This window comes from Mustela nigripes, chromosome 4, assembly GCF_022355385.1.
Source record: "Mustela nigripes isolate SB6536 chromosome 4, MUSNIG.SB6536, whole genome shotgun sequence".
Lineage (NCBI taxonomy): Eukaryota > Metazoa > Chordata > Mammalia > Carnivora > Mustelidae > Mustela > Mustela nigripes.
Genome location: NC_081560.1, coordinates 99,311,642 through 99,328,867, shown reverse-complemented (window position 1 = coordinate 99,328,867; position 17,226 = coordinate 99,311,642).

The following is a 17,226-nucleotide window of genomic DNA, read 5'->3' as shown; positions in this document are numbered from 1 at the left end:
TGCCATTTGCGACAACATGGATGGAACTAGAGCGTATCATGCTTAGCGAAATAAGTCAAGCGGAGAAAGACAACTATCATATGATCTCCCTGATATGAGGAAGTGGTGATGCAACATGGGGGCTTAAGTGGGTACAAGAAGAATAAATGAAAGAAGATGGGATTGGGAGGGAGACAAACCATAAGTGACTCTTAATCTCACAAAACAAACTGAGGGTTGCTGGGGGGAGGGGGTTTGGGAGAAGGGGGTGGTATTATGGACATTAGGGAGGGTATGTGCTTTGGTGAGTGCTGTGAAGTGTGTAAACCTGGTGATTCACAGACCTGTACCCCTGGGGATAAAAATATATGTTTATAAAAAATAAAAAATTATATTAAAAAAAAAATAAAATGGATTTAGGACAAAATAGTTTTATAAAATATATATGTGTGTGTGTATAAAATGGAAAATAATATATATAATTATATAATATATATTATATATAATAAAAATATGTATGATTTTATATATATAATGGAAAATAAAAATATTATGTATTTTATAGAAGGAGAAATAAGACAGATTAGAAAATCCAGAAAGAGGAGACCCCTCATAATTAAGAAATGTTCCTACTTAAGAACTGCTGAATTACATGCCTATTGGAGAAAAAGTGGATGTTTAAGAATTGTATAAGGTAAATTTATGTCTTATAAAAAAGGACTCAGATCTCTACCTCACCGAAAAAACAAATATCATGAATGAAACAGACAAACCAAACGATAGTTTTTTTTTTTTTTTTTAAGATTTCATTTATTTACTTGACAGAGAGAGATCACAAGTAGACGGAGAGGCAGGCAGAGAGAGAGGAGGAAGCAGGCTCCCCGAGCAGAGAGCCCGATGTGGGACTCGATCCCAGGACCCCGAGATCATGACCTGAGCCGAAGGCAGCGGCCCAACCCACTGAGCCACCCAGGCGCCCCAAACCAACCGATAGTTTTTAGATGGCTAGTTTTATTTCTCAGCTTGGTTAGGCTACAATATAAGTGAGTTAATCTAGATGGTGCTGGAGAACTCTTAACTGGTGCAATGTGAAAGGACAATACTCATATGATCATTAATATGTATCTATTTAAAGATGTATCTCATAGACAAGACACAGAAAAGTGAAACTGACAAAGGACAAGGTCGAGAATTTTTCTGAAATTAGCATTTTTTTTTGTTAACAGAAGCCACATTAAAAAGATAAGAAAAAAATATTAAAAGTAGATATTGGCATCAAATTTAAGCAAATAGATGTTCAATATCTCATATATGAACAATGTATAAAACTATAAAGAAAAAGAAAAGCAAGTCAGTGGGAAAATGAGCAACAGCTAAGAATAAAACAGGATCCATCCAGAATGGCCAATAGACATAAAAAGATGCCCAACCTCATTGGCAATTGGGGAAATCACAATGATAGTCTTTTTAATCCAGTAATTGGTAAGAATTTAGTCAAATGTAACAAAGTTATTTCTGAGGCTCGAAGCAGTGGCAAACTTGCGCACTATTTGTGTGATTAGAAATTAATGCAGTCACTTTGTAGAACAATTTGGTGTTATTCTGTGTTGATCAGGCGCTTGTCCTGTGATCCGGCCATTGCCCTCCTAGGTAAATACGTTAGGGCCCCCATAGGTAGAAACGATGGACCCGTAGGAGAATGTTCAATAACCAAGCTGGTTGAAGTAGGAATGGAGTGAGGAGAAGTGAGGATGACATCCATCAAGAGGAAAATGGCAATGGATGACTACAACCATGAAATATATTACAGTATTAAAAGTCTAGACACATAAAAATAAATATATTTCTAAAAAAGTACTTGGTGATGATTTTAAAGAAAATTTTTACTACGATGACATCTATTTGATACAAAGAATCTAGAAAAATTAACATTATTTCTTAATATAGACACATGTTATAATAAGTCAATAATGAAATTCAAGGTGATGAATAATTTAAAACCGTGGTCATTGTTAGGGGCGCCTGGGTGGCTCAGTCAGTAAAGCATCTGCCTGGGGCTCAGGTCATGATCTCAGGGACCTGGGATGAAGTCCCCAACACACTGGGCTCCATGCTCAGCGGGGAGTCCGTTTCTCCCTCTCCTTCTGCCTCTCCCCATGAGTGTTCTCTCTCTGTCTCTCCCTCTTTCTCAAATGAATAAATAAAATCTTAAAAATAATAGTTTCTGTAAATTCTACCTATTATTATTTGCATGGATACAATATACTGCAGTACTTTCTACATACTGACCTATTATGTATATAGATACAATGTCTAAAGCAGTAGCTAACAATTCAGATTTGACTCTAATATTTTAAGGAATATATAGGAACATACTAATTCATAATTTTAGGCATCTAATTTCCTACAGTGTTTGATGAAGAAAAGTTGACAATGGATAAAAATGGACTTAATTAGCTTTATTTAAGAAACAGCTTTTTGAATATGGTTCAGTTTTTTTGTGGTCCTGGGGTGGGGGTTGGTGGGGAGCAAGAGAGGGATAGGCAGGTAATTTGTACTAAATGCCAACTATGTTAGTTCTTTCACTTCTTGTAAACATGGAGATAAAGTTATAGGTATAGATGTAGGTAAGTGGAGATGGAGATAGAGGTAAGCATTATAGCCACTATCCAAGCTGAGACCTTGGGTCGTTAAGCAAAAAGCCCATAATAAAGCGTTTGCTACTTGGCTGGGTATTTCAATATGCTACTGTAATATAGCCCTTACTAAAGGGTGAGCATAAAGGTTACCATGCTTTAAATCGAGATATTGACATATAACATTATATTAGTTTCAAGTGTACAACATAATGATTTGATATTTGTATATGTTGGGAAATCACCAAAATAATGACATCCACCACCACATATAGTTATAGATAGATAGATAGATAGATAGATAGATAGATAGGTTTTTTGTGATGAAAACTTCTCAGATCTACTCTCTTAACAACTTTCAAATATACAGTGCTGTACATTACATCCCGTTACTTATGTATTTTATTACTAGAAGTTTCTGCCTTCTGACCCCTTCACCTGACTCTTCACCAATTGGCAAGGACCAATCTATTCTTTGTATCTATGAGTTTGATTTTGTTTTGGTTCTTAGATCCCACGAATTCATGACATCATACAGTATTTTTCTTTCTCTGTCTGACTTAATGCACCAACCATAATGCCTCAAAGCTAATCCTTATTGTGACCAAAGCAAGAATTCCTTCTTTTTTATGTCTAAATAATATTTTTGCTTAAATGAATTGTGTCCTAGAAAAATGGAATGCATGGAACATATAGAAATAACAAGTTTTCTTGATGTTAAGACTTGAAATCCACCATTGCCCTCTGCCCTCTGATTGATGTATTATCTATTACATTAGGAAAAATTAAAACAAACAAACAAACAAACAAAAAAAAACCCTGAGACTCATGTGCACACAAATTGAACAGTGTTACCATATTCTGGGGGAGGGAAGGTTCTATGACAAAAGCATGTCAGAATAGTTTGACATCCCAAGGTCTATCCACTCTTTCATTTATCCTCATCTTCATAAAGAAAAAAAGGCGTTTCAGGAGACTGATTGGCTGGCATCTACTTCTATATTCAAAGTTATCTCTTAGGCACTAGTTAGTGACAAACTATTTATCCAAAGCCCTCAGAAATCACTGGTTTCCAGAAGAGATAATGGGAACATTTAGTGGGAAGCATGATCAAGCTTACCTATGAGAATATGGAGAAAGGAGTAGTAGAGAGTTTGAGATGTGCTGGGAGTTTTAAACTTCCATGGGCTAGGTGGTTTCTGGTAAATTCTTTAGCATAATACTGTCTTAATACTGTCTTAGTCTTAATGTCCTCTTTTGGTGTATAGTAAATTTTTGGTGTTAAAAATTATCCCTGTTGGTGACTATTACTATAGAAATTTTTAGAGTAAGTATATTTTGGAAAGGATAGATTTATCATTTGTTTATTTCCAGCTAATGTTAAAGTTTTTTTAAAAAAAATATTTATTTGAGGGGCGCCTGGGTGGCTCAGTGGGTTAAGCCCCTGCCTTCGGCTCAGGTCATGATCTCAGGGTCCTGGGATCGAGCCCCGCATTGGGCTCTCTGCTCAGCAGGGAGCCTGCTTCCTCCTCTCTCTCTGCCTGCCTCTCTGCCTACTTGTGATCTCTGTCTGTCAAATAAATAAATAAATAAATAAAATATTTATTTGAGAGACATAAAGGGAGAGAGTGTAAGCAGAGGGAAGAGGCAGAGGGAGAGAGAGACGGCTAATGATAAGATTAAGGGAAAAAGAGAGAATTTAGCATTTACTAAGACAATATTAGATGTTAGGACTATGTTATCCCATTTCCCAACACCTTCAGGATGGAGGTGATATTTTGATTCATTGATATTTTTAATTCAAAATCAAGATGTGACCATGCCAAATGATAACACATGTAGGAAATCCAATGCCCAAAGACACACAGTTGAAAACACACAAACACACATGTCACTTCTAATCATTTAAAACACATTTGAATATTTTTAATTGGTTAATAGTGTTATCAATAATGTAAATTCTTTGAAATATTTAGTAATATCATTCTTTAGCATATAGACTATATTATTTTAGCAAGAATCATCTTATGATGTTGCTGGTTTAAAATATTCTTTTTTTTTTTTTTTCCTAATAAAGGTGGTAATTTCTGGGCAGCAGGGAGCCACATGAGTTTTGCATTAGAAATCAGTTAAGGCCATTTGCAATAATTTTACACTATAGAGTTTATGGAGAAAAATGTGCTTCTTTCTATTTAAGTAAAACCAAGTACAAAAAATCAAGTATAAATATAGCATATTCAAATGGAAGTTTAAATTAGAACATGTACCTTTGCCTTGTTCTAAGATTTTCCAAGGAGAAACAGACCCATTGAGAGGAGAGAAAACCAAAAACTTGGCAACAACATTTTCAAATGTCCAAATCCTACGTGGTCTGGTCAGTTTTCTGGAAATGTTGCTTTTTAAGTCTTTTTATCTTTAATTGGAGAACATTTTTTCATTTTGATATGATAAGCACATAGGGGCATCCTCAATTCACAAATAGGTTTATTCGAAAAGATTATTTTAATAAATTGAATGTTTGAAGCTTATAGTTATTCCCCCTAGAGACAAGTTATAAAGTAATGCTTGAATCCTATATCCACATTAAAAAATGCATTTTTCCTATCATGTGACTGACCCATTATAAAAAGGAGAATGTGAAACTTGTATTTATGATAAATTTCATCATAATATAAATAGCTCATTTCATTACAGTAATATCTTTATTAAGTAACTTCATTTACACTCACACTTACCTGAAAATATAAATTTAAAGAGGTGTACACTGTGCCTTTAAAGAGTTCACATTCTGATTAGTTGTTATGATTATGATTATGATTATTATTTAAGGATTACAAAGTATTTACATAGACAGCTTTCCCAAGGATGCACCATGTAGTCAGCATGCAACAATAAAGTGTGAATCTTTAGGAAGTCACACTAAGTCTGCAAGTGTTTGGGATAATTGACTTTCTCAATCTTATCTCAATAATACTGTGTTAGTCCACATTCTCTTCTCAGCTCACTCCTGGCTCAATTTTTTCTACTTGGCGATTACATGTATTTAAATTTTTTTATTAATTGTTTACTTCAGGAAACCCTAAGAATCTGCATGATTGAGAGGCAACGAATCTATATTACAAGCATACAGTCACATGCGTCTATAGTCTATAATCTTTACTTACCATCTCTTTCCTGGAGAGAAATAGGGGCTGTTCACATAGAATCAGGGTTGCCTAGAGTAGAGGAAGGGTGGGTCCTTGTCTGAGAGGAAACTGAAGAGCCCATTCCCTGACTGCTAGAATTCTAAGGCTGAAGTAAGCTTGGGGCAGGTAATGGTGAAGGACACAGCTGACAGGGGGAAACATTAAATGATTGTAAAGTTGGACTTGACCTTGCCTTATTTGAGGGTGATCAGAAGGCTACTTATTGCCTGAGTATGCATAAGAAACGTTTAGAATTTCCAGAAAATCCAATCAGAGGCAAAAAGATCATCAATAGACTAAGTTTTAAGGGAACTAGTAGGGAAGGATCAAAGTATTCTCTGAAGGTGGTTGAGTCCAACTGATTTAATCAATGTGGCTTTACTCAGAATTCTTCCTTCTGAAGTTCAAGAGGAGAGGAGTCATACTTACTGGACTGCAACTTTTTCCTCACTCCTGGAATCAGCTAGGGGAGCTTTGCCTTCATTGAAAACCCTGCTCTTGACTTGCTTTTTTGCTGACATTCCTGTGCAATACTTCTAGAGAAAACATTGTTTCTGTCTCACTAAAGGATTCATTATCTCCTCCCTAAATCATTGTAAAAGGCACTGCCATGCAGCTTCTGATTCTTTACAATTTGTCTTCCCTGGTAAGGTCAAAAGTCTCTTCACACGAGTTAGCATAACTGAGTGATCTCCAAAAAAGTAATTAGCCAAAATAAAAATAAATGTAAAATAAATAAGTCATGGAGATGTAAGGTACAGCATAGAGATGTATGATACTATAATAATGTTGTCTGGAGACAGATGGGGCCTGCATTTGTGGTGAGCACAGCATGACATAAAAAGACATTGTATCACTACGATGTGCACCTGTAACTAATGTAACATTGAGCATCAACTAGACTTCAATAAATAAACAAACAAGCAAATAAGATAAAATAGGAAGCCTAATAAAATAAAATGTCCTCTGTCTTATTTTCCAAATAAATAGATCTACTTTCTTATTGGACCTTGTATGCTGGCCCCAAATGACTTTCTTTGGTAATTATTTTGTTAATTCCCTGTATGTTCTAGTCATGCAGCACTTCTTGGATGTCTGAAAAATATTACATAATCTTCTCTCTATTGTGAGGAAATTCAGGGATTCTCAAAAGCATAGATTCTCAGCAACTCACACTATGATAGTTCAGTCACCTTCTAGATGAGTTATTCTTGGTGTCTCACTGTTTTCTTGGTCTCTGAAGTGGATAATAATAGCATATCTTAAGTTTTATTGTATGTATTAAATCAGGTAATGTAATCAGAAGTTTAAACACAGCATTTGTGCAATGAAAAACAGCTGCAGTAATTCCCTTGTGATCCTTTTGATTATTCTGGGAAATACTGGGTAAACGTTCTCTGCAACTTCTTGAGCTCCAATTCCAATGTTACCTCTCCTTTAAATTCTTCTGTCACCCTTTCATTCTCAGTGACTTTAACTCATACTTGTATTATATTTGGCCCTAGTTAGAAATGAATTTCTTTTTATTTCTTACTTGAGAATGAATTCTTGGAAGTCATGAATACTCTATTTAAATTTACCTTATCATCTCTGCCACAATACAGAGGCTTCACTGATTGGGATGCGGGAGAGCCAGGTTCTTGTCTCACAGAGTCAAGAATAAATCTTGAGGACAACGGACCGTGAGTAAAGCAATAGAAGTTTATTAAGTGAGGATTCAAAAAAGAGTGAGAGGGGTCCCCACAGGGTTGCCAACAAGGTTGGTCTTTTAAAGAAAGCTAATCAGGGAATTTAAGTTCTTTTACGTTTCTACTGATACCACCACTGAGCAAGGACTAGTGATAACACCTTCAATGGCTTACTTCCTTTTTAGGGTTTGGTATTCATTGTCATTCACAGGTGATTATTATAAAAGACACACACACCCCACCCCAGGCCTAGGGCAGGGTGGTCCTGTTTGTTCTCTTATCTCTGGTTTCTCCACACTTCCACATTTGGGGGATTCTGTGAGGAGATCACTTAGCTCCCTATCTATCTCTCCCTACCTAACCCCACCTCTCCCTTACTCAATTGAATTTCAAGGAACGATGTTAATTTGACTGACTCTTTAGTCAAAAAACAGAAAGGGAGGACTGTCCTTCTCACTGAGGCTTCAGATATTCCTGTCATTTCTGAGCCAGTCCTTGCGTCGCTGGCCTCTCATTTGGGCTGGCCCCCGCAGCTCTTTGGGTTTGAACACACCTCCATTAACAGTTTCGTTGTCTGATGTCCATCTCCCATCCCTGGCCTTTAGGCTCCTTGGAGGTGACCTCCTGGTGTCTAGTAGCATGAAGAGGGCAATTGATTGATTCTGTGTATACAGGGTCAGCTGAAGAGAAATTCAGGAGTGAGTCCTCAAAACGTAAAAGAAGAAATAATCCCCTTGATGCTTTTATCCTGTCCCCTTATTGTGCCCTTTCTCTCTCTCTCTCTTTTAAGATTTATCTAAGAGAGAGAGAGAGAGAAAATGAGAGTGAGCAAGCATGAAAGGGAAAGGTCAGAGGAAGAAGTAGACCTCCACACCGAGTGGAGAGTCTGATGTGGGACTTGATCCTAGGATTCCAGGATCATGACCTGAGCTGAAGGCAGTCGCTCAACCAACTGAGCCACCCAGGCACCCACTCTCCCTTTTCTACCTCTATACCCTCTCCTTCCCTTTCTCCTTGTTCCCTATTAATTCATTTCCTTCAAATCTCTCCTGCGGTTCTCAGACATGTCCTTAATCTTTCCACCATGAAAATATATTTCCATGTCATTCTACTAATGTCCAATTACTATGTTTGTTACTAAATTGTTAGAGTTAACTGAACACCCCATGCTAGGTACCTGTTTTAGTCACCCAGGAAGCATGCAAATAAATTTCCCAGGAGGTCTGGACCTGTTTTGTTCTGCTTCATCTTGTCGTTTTGTCTTGTTTTGTCTGGACTTCCAAGTTAGAGGATTGAATTAGCCATACCCTTCAACTGATGTCCAAATGCAAAGCTGTTGCAGTCGGCACTTGGGCTAATGTGAAGACTCCACTGGGCCCATGTCTGTAACAGTGCTTGGCAATAATCAGCTCTTTCTGTCGGTATAATAAATGTAATTTAATACACATAATATGTATTATATATAAATAATAGTATATACAGATAATATTATTTTATCTGTATAATTTTCTCTTTCTACTGATAGATTTGAGTATCTCTCTTTTTTCCTTTTTTACCTTTTTATTTAACGTCCAGTTAGTGAACATCTGCTGTAATACTAGTTTCAGGTGTCTCGTACAATGAGGCAGTGCTTCTGTCCTTTACCCCGTGCCGAGCCTCTGCTTCACCATTAGGGTACGGGTCGTCTCTTCTATTCATGCACTTCATACCGTTTCCCCATTTTCGCACTGAAGCTGCTGTCTGCCTCTTCTTAATGAACAGGATTCCTGATTAGTTTCTTTCAATTTTAGACATTGCAAATCACTTACTCAATGTGTCATCTGCCTATTCACTTTAAAGACGATGTTCCTTTTTGAAGAGAAATCAATTTATAATTTTATGTAATCAAAATAACAGAATTCTGTCTTAAGGTTTCTGCCTTAGATGTTTTCCTTAAAAGTGTTTCACTATTTAAGCTTGAAAAGATATTATTCTACATTTTTATATCAACAATATATGTCTAAATATCACAGATCCTTTTAATCAGCCCAGATTTCTCTTTTTAAATTATTGTTCCTATAACAAAAACCTGAATACTATAACAAAAACCTGAATACTATGTATAACAACCCATTCATTTTATGTTACCAACTTTATTATATATTTAGTTCCTACACATAATTGGTCTTTTCCTGAGCTCTCTATATTCCTCCAAATTTGTTTATTTATTTATTTATTTTATTGATGCTATAATGTATCAATATATAAACAGCGAAGAGAATGGATAAGGGTCAAGAATATGTTCTTACTTTAAGGCAATATAGAGATATCTAGAAACTGAACAACAGAGCAGATTTTTATTTCATAATGGATAGGAATCTCAAGAATTTATGATTGTTAAGAATATGCACCTAGTCATATCGAAACCCATACCTAATGACTTGAGAGTTAAGATCACGGATTTTAACAAAGGGTAACAGTGACTACTTGGAGTATGTTTATAAGGCAGGCATAATCATATTTGCAAATAAGGTGTTACCTACAAAAGATACAGTCATGGAGTCTAATAGTTATGCGTTAACCAACCAAATAACCACTTAATCGGATAAGTATGTTATTCTATCCATGCTTTATCATATGGATAAAAATCAGATATCTGGCATGTCAATAACATTAGCTCTGAATAATGATAATATTTTTATTGTTATACTCATAAAAATATATTTGTATGCAATTTCTAACTCTACCATAAAGTGTGTATTAGTTTTACAAACAGAAGTAAATATTATATTTGTAATGGTAGCAGGATCAGGGTTTTTTTCTAGAACATGAATCCCCGGTAAGAAAGGGGCAACCCTGCTGGGACACTTGCATGCATGACCTACACAAGCTCTAAGGATTCTTCAAAAGGTCAGCAAAAATTGTGATTGCCTGAAGATTGCTTTGACCTTTTGGGGCAAGTTTGCAAATAAAAATGTCTAACTTTGTGTCCTCTCAATGAATATTTTCTCATTCCCCTTTTCCCTTTCTTCCTATTATCATTTCGTCTCTTCCTGTCTTCTGTTGTTTCTCTTCACCTCTATCTGCAAGTCTTTTCTGCATCTGGGATTCACATCATTGGTTTACTTTTGTGTCCCCTATTTTGTTCTTTTGATCTCTTCTTCATCACTCCTCTAGTTGGCTTTGTTAGATTCAAGAAGGAAAAGAGATGTAATATTCTATTCATGGAAGCAATAAAAGTATTGCAACCTGACAGATATGGGAATAAGAGAAGGGCACAATTTATAGTAAAATCAGTTGGTACTATTACTTGAAAATGTGGCTGTATGATGAACTAAAAATAGCAGCTCGGTTTTATGGAATAGGATGTGTGTGTCTGCGAGAGAGAGAGAGAGAGAAGGATTGCAAGGTTGAGACTAATTACTTAAGGAAGGGCTTTCAAGTACAAACTTCTTTGAGTTCTTGCATGATAAAAATGTCTTTCCATATATACATATACATATATGTATATATACCATCCTGCTTTCATTTCTTTAATGCAATTTAATCTTTTTGCTAGGAGGCCAGCTTTGATCAGATTTACAAAACATTTTCTAATTTTCTAATTTTTAAGTTTCTAATTTGAGTAGTTCTTCCATATTTGCAAATGCTTGTTTACCGATCCTTATTTTTTGTTGGAGCGTTTTGTGATCATTTTCCTCTGCTTCACCTTTCGTATTTTGGAATGTATCCTCATCATACGGCAAATTTGATTTTAATTTTTAACCTATTTCTGTGGCAGCTTACATGAATGTCTGTCATTTTTAAGATGTCTGTAAACGTCATAGATTTTTAATTGACTGGAAATCACAGATATTTCTATGGCAGCAGTTAGAACTCACTGGGTGAGTTACTGGATTTCATGTCTCAAAAATGCCCGTTCTTTTGGTTCAAGGAGTGCTTTGGGAAGGGGTTGGTATTTTCGCCGATAGCAGGATACTTTTGTTTCCATGTGATTCTTAAATTCTGTCACTTTTTCTCTTCTCCTTTTTTATCCAGAACCTCAAGGAGCCCCACCCCATTCAAGCCACTATTTTTATTCCAGAATCAGTGTTTTCTCAAGACCACATCCCTGATCCTACAAACTTCCAAGTCCTTCATTTTATTTCATCAATCATGAATGTTCTGATCTTCCACGTCTCAGGTCTTTCACAATTTGTCCCTATTCAGGGTGGGACCTATTCTCTCTCGTGCAGTGTTATATCCCATCACCATTAGGAAACAGGTGCACTTTCCTACTTCTGTGTATCCTCTGCCCAACTTTCTACTCCTGTGTGCAGTGTGAAAATAGCTTTTACTTGTTTACCTGAGTATTTCCACAGTTGAATGTAAGTAAAGTTTAGAGTATCATTTGTCATGGGTTTTGAATGGTTTTATGTGTTCTCAATTTTTAACTATATAATTTTGGAGAATGTGCAAAAAAAAAAAATGTCAACTTGCTTAACTTCAAATGTCCTGTGGGAATCCTAAGTTCTCCCAAAGTTCTTTTATTTTGAATATTAGAAAATCAAACCATTTTCTTATTGAATGAATATTTTGTAATACAAGTGATATCTAGAGTACAAGAATGGATTTTCCTATTATGTATGCATTTAATGAGGATATTAAAAACACTAGATATTGTCCTTAAAATAGAATATAGTGTTTTTATAGTGAAAGATTTGTGCAAACTTATTTTCAAATGTAAGTTCACATATTTGAATATCACATCCCTAAAATAAGTAAATACATGCATGAATGCAAAAATAAATATCAGATTCTTGTAAATTGTAAGAAAATAAACAAAAATATATCTTTAATGCTTGTGACCTAGAAAAAACAATCAGTTGCCTCTAGCCACTGGTGTAAACATTATTTTTCATGCGGTTTACTAGTTCCTGAATGTCATTATGAATAAGAAGTCAAACAACTGAGAAAGCTATGAAAAATGTAAATTCTCTGTTAGATCTGCAGGAGTTTTGATACCACTGGTCTCTGGGTGAATTCCAGGGTCTTCAGTTATCACAAGGACCAGGGGTCATTGTAGCCGAGAAACATCATCTTATGTTTTGTGTATTATTTTGTTCCTCCCATTCTCATAGCTTTCCTCCACTACATTACTGCACTATGATTCAAAACTACAGAATACATCACATTTTAATTAGTTGTTATCCATTCCCCTAAAATGTACATTACATAAAGGGTCTATTTGCTCCTCATTATATCCCTAATACACAGCATGATGATTTGCATACTGTAGGCAGTCAATAAGTATTTATTGTTTATGTGAATGATTGGAAATGACAAAAGCAACCAATGTCAAGCTCTAGATAATCACATTTCAGGTTATGAAAATCAAGAATGATTGAAAATTTTAATGTAATATATAGTGTTCATTTATCTATTTTAGTATATATTTCTTATGCTACCCATCCAAGGAAATTAAGTTATCAAACTGCTTATAAGTTCTGAAGAAAGGAACATTAGAATGTAGAAGGAATTATTTTAAGGACTCTTTCAAAGTCATCTAAACTTTTTCACTTTATGAGAAAACAGAAACACCCACAACCAGCCAATTCTCCTGCCTTTAAATTATAATATTATTGAAAACAATATTCAGAAACCTAGCCTCCTCCTACTGCTGCTTATACCTTTTCTTTTCCATTGTCAGTGATGTTCTGTTAGTCCTGTATCCAGTGGGTCTTAAATATCTTTTCCACATCATCCATCAGCAATAATCCTTTCTTCCAGCAGATAAATATGGATTAGCTCTTATGTTCAAGATTTTTAAAAAATGATGCTAATGGCTCCAACCATGGTGAATTACTGTAATTTAACAAAAGAGATTTATATTTGCTGCATCCATTACTGGTCTTTTCTTCCAACAGACAAATATGGATTAGTTTTTATGTGCAAGATTCAAAAAATAATGCTAATGATTCTATCCATTGTAAATTGCTGGAATTTAATGAGAAACAATTATATTTGCTGCATTCATTTCTGATCATCCGCTATGTTTAGGGACTTTACAAGCACCAGTCCATTTATCCTTCAATACAGCTCTGCAGTGAATATATAACCATCTACAACAGACTCATGAGGTCATTGAAATTCAGACAGCATTAACTTGCAATAAGATTCTACAAACCGGCATTTGTATTTTCATTAATTACAGAACTTGTAAGTTGTCCTTCTTAAAGTTATATTAAGCAAATGAGAGCATATTTGGCACAGAGGCAAGTCTTAAACTTCAGGTAAAATTGCCAGAAATCTTTATTTTCATCATTTACTAAGAAATTTGTGGCTGGAGCTCTCCCAGGTTTAAGTCTCAAATCTTATTTACGAGAGTTTCTTGGGCATGAATTATGCATCCAGGCTTCACAGATCCACCTAAGTGTTGAACTATTAAGGTGGCAGTTCTTATCCTTCCTCATCATAAATTTAATTAGAGGGCATTTTAAGTCCCTCTTCTTTTGACATTAGTTTTGACACCCCCTTTCTCAGTTCTAGGTTTTTCAAAAAAATTATTCATAACCAGTATCTCCCACACAAGGTAACTCTGATATGTTGTGTATAAAGACCAGGCCTACCCATAATGCACTGCAATTGCTCAACCATCATTAACTTTCAATAAAATACTCTCTCCTCTCCAATTGTACAGCACTTCAGAAATCATGGGAGACTATGTTCTCCTGGTTCCAGAAAACTAGTTAGTAGATTATCTCCTTCCCCATCCAAGAACATGGGTTTTTGATGTACTTTCTTTCTTTGTGAACTTTTCAAAACAAAGAATAACTTATTTCAACCCTGCCTTACCCAGATCGTCCAAGCACCACTTAACCTGAACTTAATTAATTGGTCTTTATCCCCCTCTTGGCCTACTAAATATGTTCCTCTTTCTTCTCATCCTTGATTAATGAGCACAAATAATACCCATGCATTTTCATAGTGGCAATAAAACTCATAGGTATTTTATAAATAGCTCATGATTCATTATAGCTCAGTGTTGTGCAAACTTTGGATTCTTCTGAGTCTCTGAGGTATGGGTCTAGACCAGCTGAGCATTGAGATGAAGAAAGGGCATCACATCTCTGTTTTGTCTGTAGATTATATGATTGATGTATAAATCGCAGCCACTGCCCAACACCTTCTGTAGAAGCACGTATTGCTCAGACTTCGGATTGAATCCCAAACTCCCACAGATGGCAGTGTTTTTCTATGTCCAGTGCTTTCTATCCCAAAAGCACAAGATACCCTTTTTTTCTCCCTAAAGCTTAGGGTGAGAACCACTATATCTAATTTCTGTTTCATTGAACACCATTGACACCAGAGATCCGGAGCTCATTTGCACTGCAGTTTTTTCTTTCACTTTGATGTGGGCCTTTCCCATCTCTGACCTGAGAAGAAATAACTCCCCCTTCATGTAGCAAAATTAAATTCTAGTAACAATGTCTACAGCTTCCACACAAAAACATCCTATCCCAACTACCCATTCTACAGATATGAGATTTGGGGAGGTGTCTTGAATGTTGTGAATTCTCATAAAGTGAAACAAATAGAAATAAATTCCCATATAATCAAATCCTAGACCTGGAAGATAACGGAGAACCTCAGTGGTTGATGTATCAGAAGGAAAAATTATGTGAGTTCAAGATTGTATATGTATGCAAGTAATATGAAATTGTTATTTTTTCAAAATTGTCAACTCAATCTTGCTTCATGATTTTAGCATTTTCAACTTCTACTGAGAATGTAGAAATCTGGAACACTGTTTTCACCACCACCACCACCCCCACACACAGAAATCTGGGTAATCTGTAACTTTCATCAACCTTCAAGAATGTTGAGGGCAGGACAATCAACTAAGGAAGGGTAGTATCTCCAAAGAAACATGGAAGTAATGACATGTTTATCTGGAGCTGACATGGGACAATATGTGAGCTGGTTTAAAACAAATAAACAAACAAACAAAACTTTGCTAAAGTTTATAGTGAATTACTTAAGTCTATGTGTGAGCTAGAATCAGAGTGTACACTAGTTGTAGTCAGGGCAGTCACAGGAGGCTATACACCTGTTCAAAGCCATTTTTCCACAGACCTTACCACACACTTCAGGGGAAATATTGGAGGCAGGGTGATATATAAAAGAAAATCACCTTTGTGGTGCATGTAGGAGGGAAGGGAATGGAAGCACCCATGGAAAAATCCCAAAGAAGGTCCACAAAGGCCCTTCACTCCTATCTCTCCTATGGTACAAAAACAAAAGCTTGTTGGGAGAGGGTTGTAGAACTGCTCTGTTTCAATGTTCCCATTGAAAATCTATTGTAGCTGTGGTAAGGGAGGTGGGTAGGAAGCAGGGATTGAAGGAGCAAGAAGGAAGAGCTCTACCCTTGCTGAAGGACAGGAAAATACCCACATACTGAGAGAGCCATGTGGCCTTAATCTCTGAAAAGTCCTCCTTGCTATGAATAGAGGCATTGCACTGGGATTGTGGCTGAACCAAAGTGTTTCTTGGGATACAATATCTTTTTCCCATCTCTGCATTTTTTTAAGTTTTCATTTGAATTCCAGTTAGTTAGCATACAGTGTTCTATTAGGATCATGTGTACAATACAATGATTCAACACTTCCATTCAACATCTTGGTTCTCATCATGAGTGAACTCCTTAATCCCCATTACCTGTTTTATCCATCCTCCTACCAAGCCCTCCTCTGGTGACCAGCAGTGTGTTCTCTAGAGTCGAGAGTTGGCTTCTTGGTTTGCCTCTCTTTCTCTCCCCCGACCCCACTTTGCTCACTTGTTTTGTTTTCTAAATTCCATATATGAATGAAATTATATGGTATTTGTCTTTCTAAGACTGATGTATTTCTCTTAGCATAATACTCTCCAGCTCCATCCATGTCCTTCTAAATGGCAATATTTTATTCTTTCTTATGGCTGATATTATTTATATAGATCGATCGATCGATCGTTCGATCTAGATATATAAATATCAGCCATAAGAAAGAATGAAATATTTCCAATATTGCCAGATAGATAGATAGATAGATCTATATATATCTAGATATATATCTAGATCGATCTGTCTAGATCGATCTAGATTAGATATATATCTAGATCGATCTATCATCTATTTATCTATCTATCTATATATACCAATATCACCTTCCCTTTATCCATTCATCAATTGATGGACATTGGGTTGTTTCTATGATTTAGTGATTGTAGTTGCATCCCTTTGAATTAGTATTTTTATATCCTTTGGGTAATATCATTATACTTTGGGTAAATACCTATTACTATGGCAGCTGGCTCATAATATAGCTCTATTTTTAACTTTTTGAGGGACCTTGATACTGTTTATCACAGCAGCTGTACCAAATTGCATTCCCACCAACAGTGCAAGAGGGCTTCCCTTTTCTCCACATTCTTGCAAATACTTGTTGCTTTCTCGTGCTGTTGATTTTAGCCATTCTGACAGGTGTGAGATATAACTTATTGTAGTTTTGATCTGTATTTCCTTTATGATAAGTGATGTTGGAGATTCCTGTGTCTTTGGAGATCTGTGTATCTTTGAAAAAAATGTATGTTCATGTCTTCTGCTCATTTTTAAATTGGATTATTTGAAGTTGGGTGTTAATGTGTTTTATTAACATATAATGTATTATTTGCTTTGGGGGTATGGTCTGTGAATCATCAGTCTTACACAATTAACAGCAGTCACCATAGCACATACCCTTC